The sequence below is a fragment of the Malus sylvestris genome, chromosome 8, assembly GCF_916048215.2.
Source record: "Malus sylvestris chromosome 8, drMalSylv7.2, whole genome shotgun sequence".
In the NCBI taxonomy this organism is placed as follows: Eukaryota; Viridiplantae; Streptophyta; class Magnoliopsida; order Rosales; family Rosaceae; genus Malus; species Malus sylvestris.
Window position 1 is genome coordinate 24,108,336 of NC_062267.1, and position 23,523 is coordinate 24,131,858.

The window sequence follows — 23,523 nt, forward strand, 5'->3', positions numbered from 1 at the left end:
AAGGATTTTAATAAACCATCTTAAAATTCCAATTCAATACACCTTGAATTTTAGAGAATCACTGAAAATCCTGATTGAATACGTCTAAATTCATTAAAAGAATTAAAATCTCTCAAAATCTAAATTGAATACACCCCTCTTAATTATCTTTTTGCCTTTGCAACTATTTTGGAATTGGATTTTGTTCAATACGTAAGTCATATTTTCAATAAACTTAACAAGGAAAAGAAAATGTCACTAATTACTACGGTCTGACGGTATTTATCTTTATTTGTAAGTGAGAGGCTTTAGGTTCAAATATCATAGATGGTGAATTCGATACTAAATTAGATTACCCATTGCGTGGCTTAACCGAACTCATTATTTTTTAATGTAAAATATATTGTTGTACTAGAAAAACAAAAGAAAGGAAAGAGGATTTACCCAAACTACAAGAATCCCATGATACCTAGTGATTTGGATGGCCTTGATTACATTTGGGACTATGGCCTTGCCTCCATTCACCAACATAGGACCATCCACTTCTACAAAATCATGCTACAAAAACATATTACAATAAGAGAGAAAGATCAATCAAAATAGATTACACTAGAAAATTTGCATGCGCGATGTTGCAGGACTTGAATGCATGACGTTGAACTGCATGATTAAGATACATTTTACCTGAATAAATTCAATATAATCAAGAATGAAGAGAGGGATAGATGAGTGAATGGGGTCGGTAAGATATTTAACTTTGTTTTTATATACATTCAACTTAGCTTATATGAAAAGACATTGTATAATTAACATAATGAAACAAAACGTTTTGGTTCCCTAATAAAAAGAAGAAACATAAGTAACATGTAGTTCACACAAATCTTGCCCCTGTAGTAAAGGTGGCAAAATATATATCCTGTAGGTTAGGCACATGTTTGAGCAACTGACAAAAAAATATAAAAATTGTTTTCTTCTTATTCTAGCATCATAGTTTTCAAGCACAAACGTGCAAAGTAAAAACCATGCAAGATGCCCGTCTCCTTAAGAAACAGAAGTAACATGTTGTCCACACATATTTTGCCATTACAGTTAAGATGGAAAAATATATGTCTTGTAGGGTTGGTTATCTGTTTCAGTAGTTAACAAAAAACAAAAAGAGTGTTTCGTTGTTGTTAAAGCAGCTAAGTCCCGAAGCTAAAATGTTGAAAGCCAAAAACATGTTGAAAGCCTTGTTGCAGTCGATCACGGAGATTGCGATGTTGACTTTTTTTAGAGTGGGCATCTTCTACACTATAGCAAAAAATATAAATAATAGTTTAAGAAATGCTACTATGATGTTTGTTATGTAGGCGTTTGCTGGAAAAACAAATTGTAATTTACCTATCTGTCTGTTGGTTCAATTTTGGGGACAACCAGATTGTGGAATTCTCTAGCAATTCTAGTAGAATTGGTTGTCTCTGTTTGGTTGCCGCGAGATTTTTTGCTGTGAATCAAGGAGAGAGAAACGCGAGAGGGATGAAAGAGTGCAAAACAATGGTGTGAAGGTTTTTCATGAGTAGCAATACATATTCGTATACCTAAGAGAAGCATGGTTTGTAAGATTTGCACATGAGATTTTAAAGCAAGCCTGTCAGATTTGTCCGTTTCATCAAGAAACAACGCTCCTTTTGAAGTCTTTGTGGGTGCAACTGACTGGGGTTATTGATCTAGTCTATGGGAAGACATCAATGGGTTGGGGGTCACTTCAGTCATAATTTGTTTTCCTAAGGTGGCAGCAGGTGTTTTTGGTGTGACTAAGGCAGTTATTGGGCTTAAGATCGGTTGGTCTTGGAGTAGTCCACGGACAATGAAGTTTGTCTTCCTGAAGTCAATGTTTTGATTTCTAAAAGAGAGCTTAAATTGTTTTGTCTCGCCAACCAAATTTTTCAGAGTTGGCGGAACTACGAAAGGATCCTCATATCCATCCTTTATCACCAGAGTGTGGCAAGAAACACGAAGTATTTTTTCGACATGCCTTCATATCATGAGGAAGTTGTGCTGATTTATACTATCTTCCACAATCAGATCTATTTTGAACATAGGTAAGATGAGGATATTTGGTTGTTAGGCAAACATTACTGCTAATAACAATCTTGTGGGTAATCTAGCAAATGCAGTAGAACCACCGTAATGCAAGCTATGCATGTATAAAATGGACATAAAGACACAAATTATTTAGAATTAATTTACCTCACATCAACATATTGTGCAAAATGAAAAGTGTATGTTTGAAAGTTTGAGTTAACGAATCATGGAACAACATAATAAACTGGTTTTAGCCCCTAGCTCTATAAAGTAGAAGCACAAATGGAAATGAAGGTTCCCAAAATTTGAAAGGCATACTTTAACAATTAATATGATGTTCTAAAGTTGCGCACTGGAAGTTTAATTCCAAACTAATAAACATGTGTAAATATGAATAACCACGACTAAAACACATAAAATAAGGATGAGTACATAAATGTGCGAAATCATTCCTAAGATAATAACATTTTAAATTAGTCCTATGATAATGGTGACGTCCTCAAATTTTTTAGCACAATGTATTTGAAGGTATCAGGATAAGCAAGGCTTGAGATGCACACTATAGGGGCATCCTTTGCATACATGAAGGATCATTTATGTATTATCATTATGGTTGTTTTGGAAACTCTTTAGTTTCTTCTTTAAAGGTGGGGAAAACAGTATAGGTGCAGACTATCGTAACACATTATAGCAGAGACATTTACAATAATGCTAATAATATAACCTTGAGGGTGAAACAGTAGTAACAACGTAATTATTGGGGAGACGACCCTTATTTGTCATAATCGCATGATAATAAAAAAGGATTCAGCAACTTAATATAACCATAAGATGTAAAATAGGTGTAAACGTATATTACCATGGTTCAGGTAATCTGTTTATGAACCCATGTTCATTGCACTCAAACGATTCAAAGTTTTTCTTGACAACTTTATGGCATGACGGCCATGATTTGTACCACCAGCCCTTACTCAAATCGAATCCAACAATAGGTGCTTGGCATATGAAACTTGCATTCTATTATGGAAACACAGGGTTTTCAAATTCACTTTGCAAACATGGAGTATAAACAAATAGAGAAACAAAGCAAGAGATGGTCAAGTTAGATGCATCATGAAAATTCTATTATTAAAAAGAGGTGATTTCGGTGAAAAGGTTGGTGATGACAAACTAACTCTGTGCAAGGTAGGATTAAGTAAGAGCAACTCGTCAGTTGTTTTTGACTCAGAAAAAGCACCGACTGCAAGCCTCGTATACATCTCAACTGAGGTGGGCATGATTTGAAGAGGTGATCTCAGATGCTTAAACCTGTTTTGTGCATGTTTAGGGTGACAAAGATTAATCGAAGAAATATAAATGCAAAAGTTATTAAAGAAGGGTTGTTAATTTACTTGTGTTTGTATTCAGAGAGTTGTGGAATCTCTGGATTGAAAACATAAACGGTTGATCATGTGCTTCCAAGAACAGGTTTTCCTGTAAATATGAGATAACAATCAACAAACTGAAACTTTAAGTAGTTAGATAAAGTATGGCAATGTATAAACTTGGTATTGTTTTACTTTCAGGCTTATGAAAGCAACAAATACGGGTGGCAAATGCGCTTGTATTCCATTGTTCTCAAAACCTGTTACAGTCTCTCCCCATAAGGTTATTCTTACTATTTCATCACTGTAATAATACAAAGGATGACGGTTTGGTATATGTCATAAATAGGGTGCCGTATAAATAATATTTAGAATTTAACGTAAATAGAAATTACCTAATATTTTGTAGGTTAAGATTTCTGTTCTTTGCAACTCTTGTGTTTTGGATAGTGATCTATTCAGTTGGCTGCATAGCCGTCAGGAAACCAAACACATCTACTTATAATATTTAATGGTAGGAATGAGTGCACACCGAAGCCAACATCTACACTTGAAACTAAATCGTTACCTATAAGCTCAACATCGTTGTCGATTCTCCGATGAAGTTGATTGAGCTCAATTAAATTGAACCAATGCATCAGGACCTCTTGACTTGTTTTCTGAACAGGAACGATTGTGGTTTTCCTATTCAATTCAATCATGGCTGCATGAGGGACAACCTTGCTTGATCTCCTGTTGTTAACGACCCGAAATTAGCTGATTTCATATGCATTGCTGACACTTAGATGGTTCAAAAAAATTGGATGTCTCGATCATTCATGGTTCTGTGAATCGCATCTCCCTTTTAGAAGGAGAAATTTAAAATCAGACATAATACTAAATGAGTGGGATAACATTTAACGCATATAGTTTAAGAATCATGTAAACACACAATATAGTATAGTTGTGGCTACTTAGATAGCATGTAAGATCATATGCAAGATAATAATGGAGATTACTCCAAGAATCAAATCGGTAGTAGTCGAAACAACCTTGCAAAATCACATTTAGTGTATAGGTTAAAAAACAATGAAGAAAATTTAAGGAAAAGAAGAATTGATAGTTCATACTTAGTTTTGTTTCTACAGTTATAAAAGCTTCCTCAAACAGAACAAAATATAATATCTGCAGTGAAATGCAAAGATAGGAAAAGTGTGCATGGTTCACTGTGAATTTTTTTTTAATTTTAAGAACAAAATTTATCGAAAGCCATGCCATCATATGGAGAAAATGGATTTTTCATTTGTTGTCTATCTGCATGAATTTGTTAACCCAGTATAAAAATTAATGTTAAGGCCCATGATTGTATCTAGCAAAACAATTAACCAGACAAATGTTAATAATATAAGCCATGCATAATTGGGTAGCGAAGTGTATAAAGTTGTTTCTTCATGAAATTTAGTATATGTTTAATTACAAAGTTTGTTGTACTAAGAACATGGCTTGCACATTTGGATACGTAAAAATCCTAGCATTCAACGATAAGTAAAAAGGTGTAAAAATCTCACATCTTTATCAACGAAGACACAGTCAAGACTTATAGGTTGAGAATTATCTCCGATGCTTTTCGTGACCCATATTCTGCATACCTTGATGTGGAGTTTGTTTGTTGGCTGACATGGCGTCAGAAAACGAATTGGCTGCTCCTTCATTAATCTAGATATATAAACAATTTAGGAGCAAATTAAATTCAAAACTGAATAAGGTGATTTAACAAAGAAATGGTGGAGTCATGTTTACAAAAATAAAGAAACAGACAAAGTAATAACACAAAGTTATACCTTCATGTAAATGTTTTAAAACATCTTTATAAACTTTTTTTTTTGTATAACCTCTGGGCATGACGCTATCATGAGCAATATCGATTTTGAGACCCTTTTTTGAGGTGACTCTGGATAGCGCAACATATAGTTGTCCATGTGAAAAAACAGTTTGCGATAGATATAGACCAACAATTTTTAAGGATTGTCCTTGGCTTTTGTTGGTTATCATTGCATAACAATTTTTTAGAGGGAATTGTCGCCTTCGTAGAATAAATAGATATTTATGCTGAGATGATTCAGTAATTATCTTGGGGATATAAACTTTTTCACCGATGTTGCTTCCCGTTATGATTGTTGCTTGTATAATTTTGTCGTTCAATTGGATCACAACCAATCGTGTTTCATTACATAATCCACTGCTTTGATTTAAATTTCTAAGCAACATCACTGTGGTGCCAACTTTCAAATCTTACTTGTGGTGTGGTAAACAAGGTAAATCAAGTTGGTTTAGATATTCATTTGGATAAAGCACATCTAAATTTTCTAAATTTTCCGTTGAAGAAGACACTGAATCAAAACTGAGATAGGTAAGATTTTCGCCAGGCACCAAACCCAACATAAAAGCGTTTATTTAAGTTGTTGTATCATTTTGTGGTGTGACAACATCTCTTTCTTTCAAATATGGCACATCTCGAAAATTAGTTTTTAAATTCGTATACACAGCTGAAAATATGGCACATCTCGAAAATTGTTCTAGAATTTGAACCCAAGAGCTTTTTTCATTAATTGAAGGTAAAGAGCTGGCAGCAGTACCGTTTCCAATGTCTAATATCCACTTTGCAAAATGAGCTAGTTCTTGTTTTTCTCTTTCGTCTAAACTTGTTTTCGAAAGCCTCATATTTTGCTTCAATTTTTTTTGTTAAATATGGCCAAAGGTATGAACTCGTCAATGAAGCTTCAACAATGTCAGCAACACTTCCATTTGGAACAACATGAAGAATTTTCCTGAAATCACCTCAAAAAAGAATCGGCTTACCTCTAAACGGAAAATGGTCAAAACTAGGTTTTTGACCCTTTAAGAACAACACGAAGGGACCTATCTAGGGTTTCAAAACATCATTTATGATTGATGGGGGCTTCATCCCATATAATGATAGCAACTTCAGTGATTAGTTTTGCAAGATGAGTCCTTTTTTTAATTTCATAAACTGAACAATCTGTGATGTTGATAGGAATTTTAAATCTAGAATGAGCCGTTCTTCCACCAGGAAGCAAGAGAGAGGCAATTCCAGATGAAGTCACTGCTAAAACAATTTGATTTTGGGATCTAATTCTAGCCATGATGGTGATCTACAAAAAAGTTTTGCCTGTTCCACCATGACCATGTACAAAAAAAAGGCTAGATTTGTTGTTGTGGATTGTTTCTATGACATTGTCATAAACATACTTTTTCTCTCTATTGAACTGCCTAAATAGGATTGAGTGCTCATGTTTTAGTGAGTCAACATCGTAATCTAACTCTTCCCTCAAACTCCTAACTCTGTCCATCATCAACTTGTTTGGCTGTGGTAGGTGATACTTTGACAATGAACTATTCGAAGCAGCAAACAATTTTTCTAACTCGTACAAAAGTGAATTTCTAAGTTGATCTTGGTATTTAGAGACATCTTATAGGCCAAACGCATTGATTATGTTTTTTGAAATGTCATCGCACATCGTCTTCCATTGTGTTTCAAACATAGTTGATGGATCAACAACATCACAAAAGAGAACCAATATGACAAACAATTGCCTCAATTGAAAGGATGACGCAGTGATAACCACTTCTAACATAGTGCTATTCCATTCCTTATCATCCCCCAATAAGCCAAGTGAGGTGCATGCAGCTTGGAATGTGGGTTCAAGAATGCGTTTGACGGCCCTTAAATCATCAAAACTAAAACTGTCTTTTTGGTAATTTAGCAGCAACCTCAAATAGTATAATTCACCCGTAGCAGGGTGAATATAGGCAACCTTTCCTAGAGATCTACCTCTTTTTCTACGGGTCCATTGTTTCTCATCATTTCTCCAAACATGCTTGGTAGGAAACTCAACGTAAGCTAACATATGTGCATCAGGGTCTTGGACATTGGTTTCAAAACCACTGTGTTAACATAGTGCTTTCAAGATTAGGGTGGTTAACAACATAGTTTAGATCATCAGTCTCTCTAAAAAGAACATTTTGGTCAGATGGAAGGTGTACAAACAACCTTTCAACCAATGGTTTTCTAAAATGAATGTGAAACTATAACAATCTCCACACTGCTTCGTATGGGCATAAGTATCTACAGTTTAGATAAGCCACAACCTCATCAAACTTGTCATCCTAAAAAATAGCTCTAGTTCAATCAACACCTTTAGTTATGTACTTAAAAAGATACTTAATGAGTGTAGATTGACATCATGATTCAACGTTTAGATAAGCCACAACCTCATCAAACTTGTCATCCTAAAAAATAGCTCTAGTTCGATCAACACCTTTAGTTATGTACTTAAAAAGATACTTAATGAGTGTTGATTGACATCATGATTCAACGTTTATATGTGCTTGATACTTCAATAATAGCTCACGATTTTAAGGGACAACAAATGTATTATCAAGCTTGATTCCATTTTTTAGAACAAATAGATTTTCTATATCTCGACGCTTATATGCAACGAAACCCTTTGTGGAAAAAGTGGTTTCACTTGTGAAAGATTTAGGAATTTTTTTTTAAACATTTGTTTTCTTTCATGCAAGGTGAAAATTGATTCGCAACACCACATGGACCGTGGATCATGTACTGCTAAACTGCATCATACCCAGCTTTGTCATATCCTTCATCAGGAATCTCAGCCAAAATGATAGAATTAACTTCATAAAGAGAATGACATTTATAATGTTAATTAACCCATAACAAGATATGACAATGAGGAATACCTCTTTTTTGGAACTCCATCGTGTAAATCACTGTTTTTTAAAAAAATATGCAGGAACATCAAAACCATAGACTTTTAGGATTTGCAGTGATAAAGTAGAAACAAATAAAAGGAAAAAATTGGTCAAGAGTAATGAACTAACCAGATTCAACATTGTCAAAAGGTTTTCCTAATTTGAGGTATTTAATCAAATGGTCAAGTTTTGCTTTAAAAATTGTGGAAATTAAATATGGCCTGTTTGAAGCTTTACAATTAGGTTTATCACATAGATCTTCAATAATTTTTTTCCATTTAGCATTGCAGGTGAAAGTGATAAATAAATCAGGATTTCCATGGTGGCGACATATAATCATGGCATCTTGATAATTATTTATCATGTATCAAACACTACCAGTAAATGAAGTTGATAGAATGACCCTTTTGCCAACAAAAGAATTGGTTGCATTTCCTGCTTTGAGCGCTTTATGAATTCCTTTAAGACCTTCTGTTCTAAAACAATCTTGATTTGCCCTAATGAAATCTAACATATCTTCTTCAAGCGTCGCATATGCATCAACTAAGTATTGTTGAAACAATCTGCCACCTTTCAACAGGGTGTCACTATGTCCTGGTCTATCTTGAATTTGATAACCCAAAAATGCTCTCATTGATACCCCCCCTCCCCATTCTTTGGTTTTGTCCCCCTAAAATTTGGATTCCAAGGAAGGCCGTTCCAGTACCCATCTTCACTGTATGGGAAAAGAAGAGGATATTGAAGAGCCATGTATTTAGGATGTAACTTTGTGATTCTCTGTAGGCCATATGTCCTATGCTCCATAACAATATCTTTTTCGGTGTGAAATTGGCCGTTGTCCCCAACATCAAAGTTGCTCTATGCACCGTACAAACGTAGATGTAAATTACTTGTGGAACTTTCATCAATTCTATCCCTGGCTTGCCTAAAAAGTTGAACAACCTCATTACACTCATCTAGCATTTTAATGAGGCCACTAACAACATGTTGATCGAGTTTTTCAGATGCTTCTGATTTGTTCAAACAACCGATACGATTACTGACTTCATTTTAGGTGTCATCAATGTAGAGCTGTGCAAATTTAGGATTGTCGCCTTTTAGAGCAACAAAGAACCCATCAAATGATGCACTTGACCATTAATTTTAAAAACATATGGACCTCGACCCTTGTTGATCGATGGATCAACTTTGGCCTCCATTGAAGTTAATGCCATCATTGAATTATACAATCAAATATTTCTTTTAAACTACAAAAAGGCTTGAGAATTTGTGGGGTTTAACAACTGATCCAAAAAAATGGGCGTGGGTTTAGCACGTGAGAGTTGAACTTTTTGACTCATGCAACACGCAGGAAACTACGGGGTAGAAACAGAAGAAGCACGCTCATGATGCTTATTTGTCTGCTCTGCAAACCAAAATAGAGCACTGCAATATTGACATTGGCAATTTCTTAATCCAAAATCAACATATTCTGGATCAATCCTTATAAAAGCAAAGAATAATAGAAGCATACATCAAACCAATTGATAGAAGTTAATTAACAGAGATAAGTCAAATTTTGAAATTAGCAAGAAAATGTAAACAAAGTTATATTGAAAGAGTGCATACTCTTTCTTTTTTTTTAGATAGGTGGCCTGCCCAGTGATGAGCGGGTTTGTAACAAAATGAATATCGGGAGCATCTCTGGCCAACAACTGGTGCACAGTGGCATGGTCAGCAAGAAAAAGGGGTACATAAATTTGATGAGAACTTGTTCCAGCTGCTGAATGTGAGGTAAGAACACCACAAACGGGAGTATGTTGTTCAAAACTTGATGCAGATGTTTGGGGAGGGTTGGTTCCTTTGTTTCAAAATAGTAAAAAGGTTGAAGTATTGTTGTATTCGTTGTCATAAGTGGTGGGAACATCTTGTAACACCATATCATCGAGATTAACAACCGTAATAGACGTAGGCAAATCGGCACACTCAGTTCTAGCGGCATTCCTAGATAGCCCTATATTCTTCTAGACATAAATATACATAAATGGTAAAAAACTACACTGCAATGGTTTACTTTCTAACAGAAGCAATGTGATGGTGAAACAACTATGTTAACCACATGAAATGAGTGGTGAACCACAAACCATTCAAGCAAGAGGTCTTCAAAATCGCAAACACTTTGTAAACATAACAGTAAAAACAGAATCCTAATCTGCTTAGATTAGAATGAAGAATAGAGACATTTGATTTGTAATTGTTTCCTTAGACATCGTGGTTTCTCAGTGCAGAGTGGAAAATTAATGAATAAAGTGAACAATGATTGCTAAAAGGCATTACTATTGGAAGAGATGCATTTATAAATTTGACAGAAACAAACAAATTATTTAGATTTGATTCACTTTAGACCGTTAGATTGTGCAAGATGAAAAGTGTATATTTAAGAGTCTAAGCCCTTAATTTCCAACAATAAATATATTTTAACAGTCCAAGACGGAGTTGCCCTCACGTACTTAATCAACAACATACATAGAGAACATTTGTGATGCATCCTAAAGGATATGCATCAATTGAGAGTTCGAAGATTAAAGCTTGCATTCACTATATGTTCGATCCTGTAGATGTTGGAAAACATTTTCATTAAATATGTTTAGGGAAACATAGAAACCTATGATGCGATTCCATCGTTCCGTTTCACAAAGTTCGCATGTTAGACTCTAATTAAACGCTGAGTTTGATACAAATTATTAATGATAGAAATACTCCTGGATGTTTTGAGTTTAAGCACCACCACTTAAAAATGTCAACACATCGATAAGTTGACTGGAACAATTTTATTTATAAGAAACAAAAAATTGAAAAGAATCATGAAAAATGTGTGATGGTGGAAAAAATGGACTGAAGTGACTCCAAGGTAAGTAAGCATATGAAACATTTTTTCATGGTGATAATTCAACTTGAAATTCCTCTCTAACGTGATGAACCCTAAAAATGTAAACCCCTAATCCATAATTTAAATTGACACCCTTTAATAAAATCATATCCAACTTTATGAATCACTCTGAAATAGTTAAAAATCATTAAGTTGAGAAGTCATTAAACATCCAAGTACTTAAATCATTGTAGAGGAACAATGAGGCTACCAATGTCAACAGTTTTCACGGCCATCAACACAACTACGAAACCATGAGCATTAATCTTGCCACCTAGGCAAACTTCACCCTCTCTAAACCCACCCTCTGCATATCGCAGGGACCCTTTCTATTTACAATTGTTGCATTGTTTGCATGATACCATGCCTTCCATATTCAAATAGTTACACACCAACCGAGAATAACAATATAAATTCGTCAATCACCCATTTTCCCCCATTTGAAAAACCACATTAATTACCATAATTTTTAAGAATTCAGATATGGTTGCAAAGAAATAACTAACGCAGCATAAACATCTACACAAATATATTTTTTGGGGGAACCAACTAAAAATTGTTGAGGAACCAACTAAAATTTTCAAAGTTAAAAATGAGAATATAATCTTCATAAAACCAACTAAAGCTGCAATATAAAAATAAATCCTCTCAATTTCACCATGAGACCACATAAGGAAAGAAACAATTTGTTTTTGAGAATGGCCCGCTCACGAATAATATCAAAACATTAGTACAACAACTGTTTTAAAAGTGTATAACCAACAAAGAAGCATGAGTCAAAGGATCCTATCAACAAAAAGAGAAATGTAAAAAATATATAAGCAGAGAAACATAATCTCAGCACGCCAACACTTTATCCTTAAAACGGTAAAAGGGTTAATTGTTTACATTATTGATGTTATGACTGAACAAAAAAGGTTTACACGGCGTTTATCTTATCTAACACTCGTTCCGTCTCTATACATTGAAAACCCAGACGGATGTTGCGGTGGAGGCAAGGAAGAGCAACAAAATTCCAATCTTGTTGCAGCAACCAAACTTGTAGATCCCACCGAACCCCCCCCCCCCCCCCGGGCCCAAAAAAAATGCTAAACTTCTTCATCCAACAGAACTTGTTCTTTCGGCGAATTACTACAATTTTCAGGTGAATGGATAGTGTGGACCACCAATTTGTTTCGGTTTGCACCCTTACCATAAACACGCAAACCAATCCTTGTTTTTTCTATTATCACTGCTTTCTTTGTATTGGGTCCTGGGGCAGTTTCTTTATATATTTGTATCGTTCTTCGAATCTTTTCATTGTTTCGAGCCTCAATTAGTTCCTTTAAATTTTTAACCAAAACTCCTCCTAGAATTTGTTGTTCGCTTCGATCAATCTCTTTCACAATTTTATCTACCCTGAATCACAAATTAAATATAGCGTCAATATTTATGTTTTTTAGAAAAATCTGTTTAGCTTGTAGGTCTTAGAATAACACAGTAAAAAATTTAAAAAAATTTAAATATGGAAGTTGTGATTTTTTTTTGGAAATATGTCTGGTTTGTTGAGAGATTGCAGTTGTTAACAATACTTATTAAAGCACTTTGGTATGTCCTGAACTCCAATACATTGTTTCCCCATGATTTTAAAAATTATAAAATCGCACTGTCTGAATTGAAAAGCATGGGGAAACAACGTATTGAAGTTCAGAACATATCAAAGGCTTGATTGAAATGTAATGACTCAGAACCCCTTAATTAAAGGCAGCAGCAAGAGCAGATTATGATTCTACGATGTAAGCCTGGTCTAAACTGCAAAAAAGCAGTGAGATTGAGATTAAGAATTTGAAGTGCAAACAAACATATACAATAAAAGTAACTTAAATTGTGATGGTATAACATACTCAATCTGTGAAAGTGCACCAAATAAAGGGTAAGTCTCAGAACATTAAACATAAAACTGAAACACCCCCATCTCTCTGCAAATCTTACAAACAAAATCCCAAACGTAATCCTTGAAATCCAAACAGACATAATTCTGAAACCGTTTCTCTCGGACACCCTATACCATAGAAAATGCACCCTATACCCCAAACATAATGGTCAGTGGCCAGATAGGTTGATCAAGACGTCACTAATTAGTTTTTGCCAACAGATGGTTAACCATTTTGCCAATTTTTTTTTTTTTTTTTTTGTAGAAAGTGGACCATGTTTAACTTTAAAAGACGATCTCTATTTTGCCTAGACAAATTGCATCACCAATGGCTTGCCACACATTCACAAAAATGAGCAATGCCGATTGACAAATGGACAAACTTGAATGGTTTTAACCGAAACACAACAATCCTCCAAAGGAAAACAAACAACGAAATGACTTCAAGAAAAATCTGTATCATTTATTCAGTGAAGCACCCTAAGTTGGAAAAGAGTAAAATTTAAATTGAAAAACAATAATCTAACAGAGACAAATTTAAAACAGAAAACCATTAGAATCTTTACATAAACCAACAAAAATGGCTGCAAGTTAAAATTCTTAAAATTTGATATTTGGCTGTAAATTTCCCTAATGTTTATAATAATCAGTGAAAACAAAATTGGATACATCAGTTAAGAATATACCAAAGCTTAATACACCGTTGTAACACATTGCAACCATTAGTGCATGTATATATAGACACACATCTGAGATGGGGAAAAAGCCAAAAAAGAAAAAAAAAACACATTTTGAAAATACATCAAAATAAATATATAAAAGCAAATGAGTTCTGCCTCACCTATCTGAAATGCAATGAAAGGCTATACTAAAATGAAAGCCTACCAGGTGCAAATAGAAATAAACTATATAGTTGGGCCTTGTACATGGTTAGATCCTTGGTTTCCAGGAATTATGCTAAAAGGCAGACTAATCAAATGATTACGCTTAGAACTATAATGTTGTTTCAATTTTTAAAAACTGTTAACTGCTTGAAAAACCACACCATTTAAAGAACATGTGGAGATCAGAATAACTATAAAATACTACAGAGGTAAATGACCAGCCATTAATATAATTTTTTTCTCAGCACATCACCAACAATCAGAAAAAGAAAAGGAGAAAATCTATGGGATAAATTTAAAGTCTATTTGAAAAGTTCAATATATTTGTTTGTCAAACTTCACACTCATGCTTTCCAAAAAGAAAAGAAAACAAAGAACTGAAATCATGGACAATTCCAAGAAATATAGCAGCTACTATTAAGATCCAAAATGAATTCTGGAAAGTATGGGGACCAAAGACTATTAGAAGTTGGAAAGATATGCTGATGCAGCAGTTTGAGAACACAGTTTGGGAAACTTTGGGTAGGAAATATGCTAACAAGGAAAACCGACAATGGGTGAGTATGACTCTCAAAGCTGGTTTATGTTTAAATTACTAAATCACCATAATTGTTGTTGGTTGGTTTTCACTCATGGTCTACTTTTTATTCAAGTTCTTGTAAAGAAAATTGGTCTTTTAACATGCTCTTTTCTAAATTTTATAAAGGATCGTAATTTTTTAAATAAATTCAATTCCCAAATTGAAATTGTAGTGAAAGCAAGCCACAATTTATCACATGGTTTTTTATCGTAGCCATAATTAGACTAATGTGATTTATACTTAGAGAGTAATGTGTTTTTTCACATGGTTTTTTGGGTCAAAATTTATAGAAATATGAAAATGATCATCACAAATTTCAAAACCTGCATTAACCAAAATTAAAAGGAAATGGACACCATGAGTGCTTGCAAGATGAGAGAAGGGAAACAAAATGGAAATGGTGCATTTGAACAAAATGATGATAATTTAAAACTTTAGGTATGAAAATGCTTAATTTTCGTACGTGTTAAATGAATGAGGAATCTTAAAACTTTAATTAATTGGAATGACCATGATGTTTTAAAACCTGTTAAAAAAGCAGAATCACACAGACATAATTGATAAAAAAAAAAAAAAACAAACCATCCAACATCTGGATAATCAGAGGATCATAGAGAGAATAAAAAAAAAAGAAACAAAGCAGAAACCAAATGAATAATATAAGGCGATCAAACTGAACAATAAATAAAAAATTCATAAAGTCGCATTGTCTGAAATGGAAAGCACCGAAAAAGAAAATTACATTTGTTAAAACAGTGGACTTATAAAGGTGGTTTATTTTTGCTTCAGGTTAGTAGAGTTGTAACTACAGAACTCGAAGTTAACATGCACTGTAAGGCTTGTGCAGAGCAACTCAAGAAAGAGATATTCAAACTAAACCCCATTACCAATGCAGAATATGAGACGCTTCTGCATATTTGTTTTGGTTTTAGTGTAGTGCAGCACTGCAGGTTCAAGTTTGTTTTAAAAAACTGCTAAGAATTTTTCCTATGATCTTTCATATTTCCCCTTAGTTGTTTGTAGTAATGCTTTATTTTGTCATAACTCCACCCTGAACCTAAAATGCACTGTGGTTCCATGAGACAAACTATGTAATAGCATCAGAAACTTACCAGTTAACCATATAATAATCTAATGCTATCCTAAAATGATATATAGTCGTGGACAAAAGTAAAATTTCATCACAGAACACATAAACATAGGATGCGATCTTGTAAGTCCTACTATCTTAATATATATATTTTTTTAAATGAAGAGCTACTATCTGCCTTCTATAATTAGAGAAAATAAAAACTAGTTGCTTCTAAGTTTTGGTCTCCCATTGTATAGGGAGATAAATTTGGCTCCTTTCTTTCCTAAGCATGGTCTTTTATAAGTATCATTTGATTGAGGGAGGTGTAGATGATTTTATTTAAATCTGGTCAATGGAGATGTTTCCTATAAATTTGCTTTGTACATGGCTTTAATTACCTGAAACCAATAAAAATGTTTAACAGAGACAAAGGCATGTATTTACTGTGCTATAAATAACTTGTAGTTTGTCATTTGGGAGAGTTTTTTTCTAAAGTTTTTTTGTTCACAACTCTAAGTTCATTTGCTACACTTCCCTGCTCCCCCAGTTATAAAAATAACCTTACAAACCATATTAAGCAGCACTATTTAAGAATCTAAAAACAGCCCAAACTAACTACATAGAGGACAGACACCGAAACATGGAGGCATGCAACACAAAACATGTAATTAGATCCCAATCACAAAATGACAAGACAAAATTCCTAATCTAACTATCCCTATACCAACAGCCCATCCAAGCAAATACAATTCTAATGGGGTTTAGAACAAATAAACCAATCATCCAATTCGAATGGCGTTTGGAACAAATACACCAACCATTCAATTGGAACGGGGTATGTTACAAATATATGCTCAGTTATCTCAAGCTTTACATAAATAGAGAGATACAGATACGTGTACAAAATAGAAAGAAGCCCAGTTCCATTCTAAGGTAAAACGACCAAATGGATGCTTAGTTATCTCAACCTTGACATAAATGGACAGATACAGATACGCAAACTAAATAGAAAAAAAACTCAGTTCCAATATAAGCTCAAATGACAAATATTGAATTATATATTTAAAATCCAAGCATGAAAGCTTCACAAATATGAATAAAAAAAGGTAGATAGCTAAATAGGCTTTGAACAAAAATGATGGCGTATAATTATATACCTCAAAACGGCATGGAACCAACTTCTTCCTCAAACGATCCAAATTTTTGTAATATGCAAAGAAAGTAGATCCGTTAGCAACTTAGACACTTTCAAATTTAAAGAGGAAATGTAAACAAATTGAAGCTAAATGACCAAAGACAGACCAAAAAAAAAAAGAAAAACAAAATTTACAAATATTTTGAATCCAGCACAACTAATTTGGTTCAACGAAGAATACGATATCTTAAGGCCTAGGTGAAATGTTGAGTAAACTGCAAGGGGTCTCTACCAAGGTCATAATTGAACAGTAATGGCATAAAACTCACAATGACTTCAATACATTCAGATATAAAGGCAAATTAAATTTGTTCAATCTTGTCATAAAGAACTGAGTGAATAGAAAGTTAGAGTTTGTGTTGATAGTGTACCTAAAATGTATGGATCGATTTTCTATTTAAGGTCAATATATTAGGGAATTATTATGTCCATGTATTCTTAGACCAAGATTTGCAAGGGATTATATGTAATCTTCCACATCACTAACATGATTTACCCTCCATCTAATTATTTTCCAATCCCATTACAAATTTGAAAACCGAGTCATTTCATCGAGAGAGATGAAAAAAAAATATATTCCTCAAACTCTTCTCTATCCCTTTTAGTAATAATAAATTTAAAACTAAAACATATTAAAAAATGATGGACTGGCACAAACTATATATTGTAAAATCCCTAACCACCATGGAATCATTTGTCAGTTTGAACCAAATGAAGAACTGAAATCATTGACAATTCCAAGCAATAGAGCAACTATTATTAAGATCCAATGCCAACACAAAACACATACAAACAGGACATGATGAACATGAAAATGAAACTGAAATGAAAGAAAAGTAGAGCCTAAGCTGAAATGGATTGAAAGGAAGATTTTTGCAGCAGAAGAACAACATTGTCACCATTCAAATACAAATATATAAGCCAATAACACATGTTTGAACTCTTCTTCCAGCCTTGAAATAGATTTGGATGACTAAGAACTCTTAATCTTAAGCCTTTGGTACTACTAAAGAACCATATATTTATTCCTAGATGATCAATTGAAACACCCCCCAGATCAATTAATTAAAATCATAAATAAATACTAATAGTGGCTTTGAAGAATGTGTTAGATATACAGATGAAAAATAAGATTCAACATCATCACCATTCAAATACAAACATATAAGACTTATGTGTTGTGTGTATATAAGTGCATGACAGTGTTTGTGTGTATAAAGAATGTTTTATACCTTAAGTCACACAACCTGAGTTTCAAACCAACCTAAGCACGTATTCAAACCATTATGCAAAAATAGCAACCAATGCAAACCATTAAGCACAGATTCAAACCTGAGCTTGAAACAAAATTATATAGTGTTAATCTACGTTTGATTAGCTTTACAAATTTGTGAGATTTCTACTTGGTAGTTCCATGAAGACTTTAATTTTTTCAAAACTGAAGGGTGAATTCATCTGACTTGGGTCATAACATAACATAAAATAAACAAAAGTTAAAACCAAAGTTTCTTGTAACATGACTGTTAAAAACTTGAAACATGGTACACATAGGTAAGGTCTGAAGGCTCATTGGACCTACTTGGGCTTACGAATCTCAATTTTCTGCTTCCCTAGAAGTTGGGTGGCTGAACGTAATTTTCAACCACATATCCAATTCAAACAACATGCTTAATATTCAAGAACATGTCCAATGTTTAAGCACATTTACAAAACAGATTTAGAACACTATAAAATCCTCTAAGTAGCAGAATATAAACATAAAAATCCAATAGAAAGACAAAGCAGCATACCAGAAGCAACCAAGAAATGGGAAAACAACCTAGCAACATAGAGATATTCGAATAATTTGAAGTGGAAAAGGAACCTGAAGTTGATTATTGTGAAGGAAACAGCAGGAAAGTATGAAGAGGCACACAAATGAGCATAGGCAACCCCTTTATTTATAAAGACATAAATATGACCCTAACAGTTAACTAAACAGTGAACAAAACAGCCTAAACTCCCAAATTTAAAAACAATAAACTTAAAAAGGAGTCTGCATTGTGTTCACTCATAACCAAAAGAAAAAAAAAATTACGAAAAACACATATATGAACACAGTGTGGCCCCCTGTTTTACAAAGATTAATCCCAAACTGTAATAGTTAACTAAACAATTTTAAAATATCTATGACAACTTTAATGAAGGAAAAAATAGCTATGACAATTTTAATAAAGGGAATGACAAATCAAATAGTGAACAGCTAATTTTTATGTGCAATGGAGCACCACAAATTTATCTACATTATGGTTGTTAGGACAATGGGTTAGGTTGGAGGATAAATTTGGACATATAGCTAACCCCAAAGGTGAACTAAACAACCTATGAAAGACCAAGAGCAAACTCTAATAGTTAACTAAACATAAAATATCCGTTAGAGCATTAATGATAGAAAAAATATCTATGATAATTTTAATAAATGGAATGGCCAATCAAACAGTGAACACCAATTTAAAACAATAAACTGATAAAGTTTAACCCTAAGGGGAACTAAACAACCTACAAAGATCTATGACAATTTTAAAGAAGGAGCAAAAATCTATAACAATTTAAAAACAGAAAAATGATCAATCACACAAAAATTTATCAAGAAACAAAAAAATTAAATCAGTGGAAGGCCCTAATTTACAAAAACAGAGAAATAATTCTAGCACCCAACTGAACAACTTATAAACACCCATTACAATTTGAATGAAAGAACAAAATATCAATGACAATTTTAACAAAGGAAATGGCAAATTAGACACCAAACAATGAATAAAAAAAACAATGCATTACCTTTTGAATCAAGGGAGAAAACTAAAAAACCACACCCTGCCATTCCTCCCTTAGCCATCCCCCTAGAGGTGAACTAAACAACCTACAAAAGATCAAGAGCAAACCCTAATAGTTAGCTAAACATAATATATCTATGACATCATTAATGATAAAAATAAAGATCTATGACAATTTGAATAAATGGAATGGCTAATCTAACAGTGAACAACAATTAAAAACAATAAATTGAAAAAGTTTAACCCTAAGGTGAGCTAAACAACCTACAAAGATCCATCACAATTTTAAAGGAGAAAAAATCTGTAACAATTTTAAAACAGAAAAATGATAAATTACACAAAAATTTATCAAGAAAAAAAAAACGAAATTAGTGCACCCTAGTTTAGTTGGCTAAAAGCACCCGAATGACAATCTTGTAAATAAACTCGTCCAAAGAACTGTTCATTTCTACGATTTTCCCTCCTTCTTTAGACTAAAGTAATTATCATGTCAATCATTAAAATTTTGATATTTATTTTTTAATATTTTCATTAGGGATGCTCTAAACATAATCTGGGATACATAATAGAAGTCTAGGGAAAAAGTGAAACTACTGACATGTAGGCCCTGGCAAAAGTTTGACGTTAAAGCCTGCAATCTCCATGTACTTTTTGTTTTGGTTTGTTTTCTTAGACAAAATAAAAATATCCTTACTTTTTATTTTAAATTTATTATTATTAAAGGAGAATGAGAGGATTTAAAACTATTATAATAATTCTTTCTTCAAAAAAAAAACACTATTATAATAATTTAAAAGATGATGAAGTCTCAAACTCAGGAGATATGAGTATAAATCTAACATTTATAATAATTTAGGAGATGATGAAGTCTCAAACTCGGGAGATATGAGTATAAATCTAACACTTTATCCATTAAGATATTGGACCCCATGCAAAAAATATCCTTGCATCCAAGGACAAAGCCTATTAAATCAATCCAACTGTTGGTACATCATTTGCAAACTTAATTATCTCCATGAACTTTGTTCTTAATTATTAGACAAATCAACAAATGTTTATAGGTGATTTAATTAAAAGTTTCTGAAGCAGGTGTAGCAATGGGCATTCTGATAATTATATCTTCTAATAGTAAATTTATTTCTGTCAGTTTGCCGTAAAAACTAAAACTAAATATATGAGCAAATGTGTCATTTTACTTTCAAAATAGAATTAAAAAAGTTTATGATGTTTCGAAGGATAGAATATACCAGAGTTTTTTATTGTTAAATATTAATTTTTGTACTTTTAAATAAAAATTTAACCAAAACACCCGGAAAATTATCCCTTACTCTATTAGATTAATTGGAGATTTATCCTCTTTAATTTACTATTATGCTCGTATTTTTTTATGAATAATAGTAAGGCCCCAGCAGCTGTTCTCCCAACCATTTGACCATGCTCATTGCACACTCTTAAAATTGGACACAAGTTTCAACATATAGAAAGAAAAAAAAAGGAGCTTGCATGCATGCACGCACGTGTTTTTGCAGTCCTCGGCCCTTGTTTGTACCTTAATTATAGGGATACTTTGGATGCGGTCCCTAATCCTTAACATTCTTTGACTAAAACCTTAATAGTATTCAAAGTTTGATCAAAGTCCCTTAACTCTGTACACCTCATTATATTACAATTAATATTTTTATTTTTATAGTTTTGACATTAATTGTTTGATATTTTATGAGATTTAAATTCCTCATTATAATACTATTATAAACGGTTACAATAAAAACAAACATTTTGATTGAATAAATGGATAAAAACTATGTAAAAATAAGAAATAATAAATGGAAAAAGAATGTATCCGTAGTGTTAAAAAAATTGGTACATTTCACATATAACAAAGTGGTACATTAATAAAGAAGAATGGGTACATTATAAATAAATTAGGGTACAGATAAAAGATTAAAAAAATATGAGTACAAATGAATTTTTAAAAAATATAGGTGCTAAAAGAAATTAATACATGGGTACAAAATAAAACTAAAAAGAAAATACTACAAATTTAAAAAAAATGTTGCAAATTAAAAGTGGGTACAAACTAAAAATATAAATATATGATACAAAGTTTAGGCATAAAACATAAATATACCATATTTAATTTTTCTATCATTGATTAAATATACAATGTCACGTGACGGTATACACATGGCTACAAACACAAATAAAACTTTAAAAAATATGGGCACAAAAAGAAACTAATATATGGGTACAAATTAAAAATGAAAAAAAAATGGTACAAATTAAAAATAGGTACAAACTAAAAATAAAAATTTATGATAAAAAATTTAGCCATAAATATAAATATACTAATTGTAACATTTTTAACACTAAAGAAATATATTTAAAAATAAAAATATTTTTGTGAACACGAAAATTTCCTGAAACGAAAGAGACAAGAACAACGTGCACAAACAAATATTTGTATTTGATGATTTTGGGTTACAATCTCTCTCTATTTTGATCCTATGATTCGATCTCCGTAAGGTATTGATTTGTGGATGTTTCGTTTATCCAAGGGCCGTCGAGGCTTGATCTTGGATGAACTGTTGGAAGTTTCTTCAAGGGGCCGTGGGTTTGATCTTTGAAGGTGGATTTGAGCGGATCTTCAAGGAGCCGTTGGGGCTTGATCTTGAGGATGAGTGTTTCTTCAAGGGCCGTTAAGGCTTGATCTTGAATAACGGTGATGAACGGATCTTCAAGGACTTTTGGGCTTGATCTTGAATAACGGTTGGATGTGTGGATTTGTTGATGTTGTTGATCCAAAGGGCTGTCGAGGCTTGATCTTGGAAAGTGGATTTGAGCGGATCTTCAAGGAGCCATTGGGGCTTGATCTTGAGGATGAGTGTTTCTTCAAGGGCCGTTGAGGCTTGATCTTGAATAACGGTGATGAGCGGATCTTCAAAGGCTTTTGAGCTTGATCTTGAAGAACAGTGATGAACGGATCTTCAAGGGCTTTTGGGCTTGATCTTGAAGAACGGTGGCTTGTTGATCCAAGGGCCGTTGGGGCTTGATCTTGGAAGAACGATGAACGAAGAACGAAGAACACTTTCTTCAAGGGCCGTCGGGGCTTGATCTTGAATTGGTGGATGATTGTTGATCCAAAGGGCCGTTGGGGCTTGATCTTAGGATGAACGATGAACGAAGAACGAAGAACGAAGAGAGCTTTCTTGATTCTTCGGGAACCTGGATACTTGAGAGCTTCGGAGTTTCAGAGCTTCAAGAATTTTGCCTAATGATTTTGGTCCCTTGAAATGAATGAATTAGCTTTCTATTTATAGAAATTTCCAAGGCCTAATTTTGAATATAATATTCCAGATGAAATAAGTCGTTTCTGCCAGGTGTTGACACGTGTCCTGTTTGATTACTTTTCCAACTTATTTCGATTTTTTGTTTAGACATACGCTACGTGTAAAATTTATGTAATACATGAGCGTTTGAAACTTTGATTTATCGGTCAATATTTTATTTACCGAAATTTCGATGTCTACAATTTTATTATTCAAATAATTAATAATGTTATTAATACCCACGGACCTTGATAAAAAAATTGAAAATGAATACGATTTTAATCAATTAAGTAGTAAAAAGAAGAATGTGAACCTAATTTCTCCTTAATTATACGACAAGAAAATAGCCAACTCGACAATTTTCCTACTCCTTTGCCCTTGGACGGCGGTAGAGATTGGTGGAGTAACCATCTTACGTGTCCCGTCAGTCCTAGGTTGGTAGAACCTCAACTGCTGGGCCATTATTGCAGTGCAAAGAGTTGCTGATAGCAGAGGAGTAGCTAGGTGACTTACCCCTGTGATTAGACAAGGATGGATTCCCCAAAACGTCAGAGGTCCCGACGGTGGGTACAGCTTGAAAAGCGTTAGCATTAGTCCCAATGGATTTTGCACTGGTCATGATCTCAACAGAGGAAGTCGTGCAATGAGTCAAT

The 23,523-nt window shown here is 33.3% G+C and overlaps 1 pseudogene; it reads right to left on the reverse strand.

Moving 5' to 3' along the window:
• Positions 1-1,359: 1,359 nt before the first annotated feature.
• Positions 1,360-23,489, reverse strand: LOC126631456 (uncharacterized; annotated as a pseudogene).
• Between the last annotated feature and the right edge of the window lie 34 nt (positions 23,490-23,523).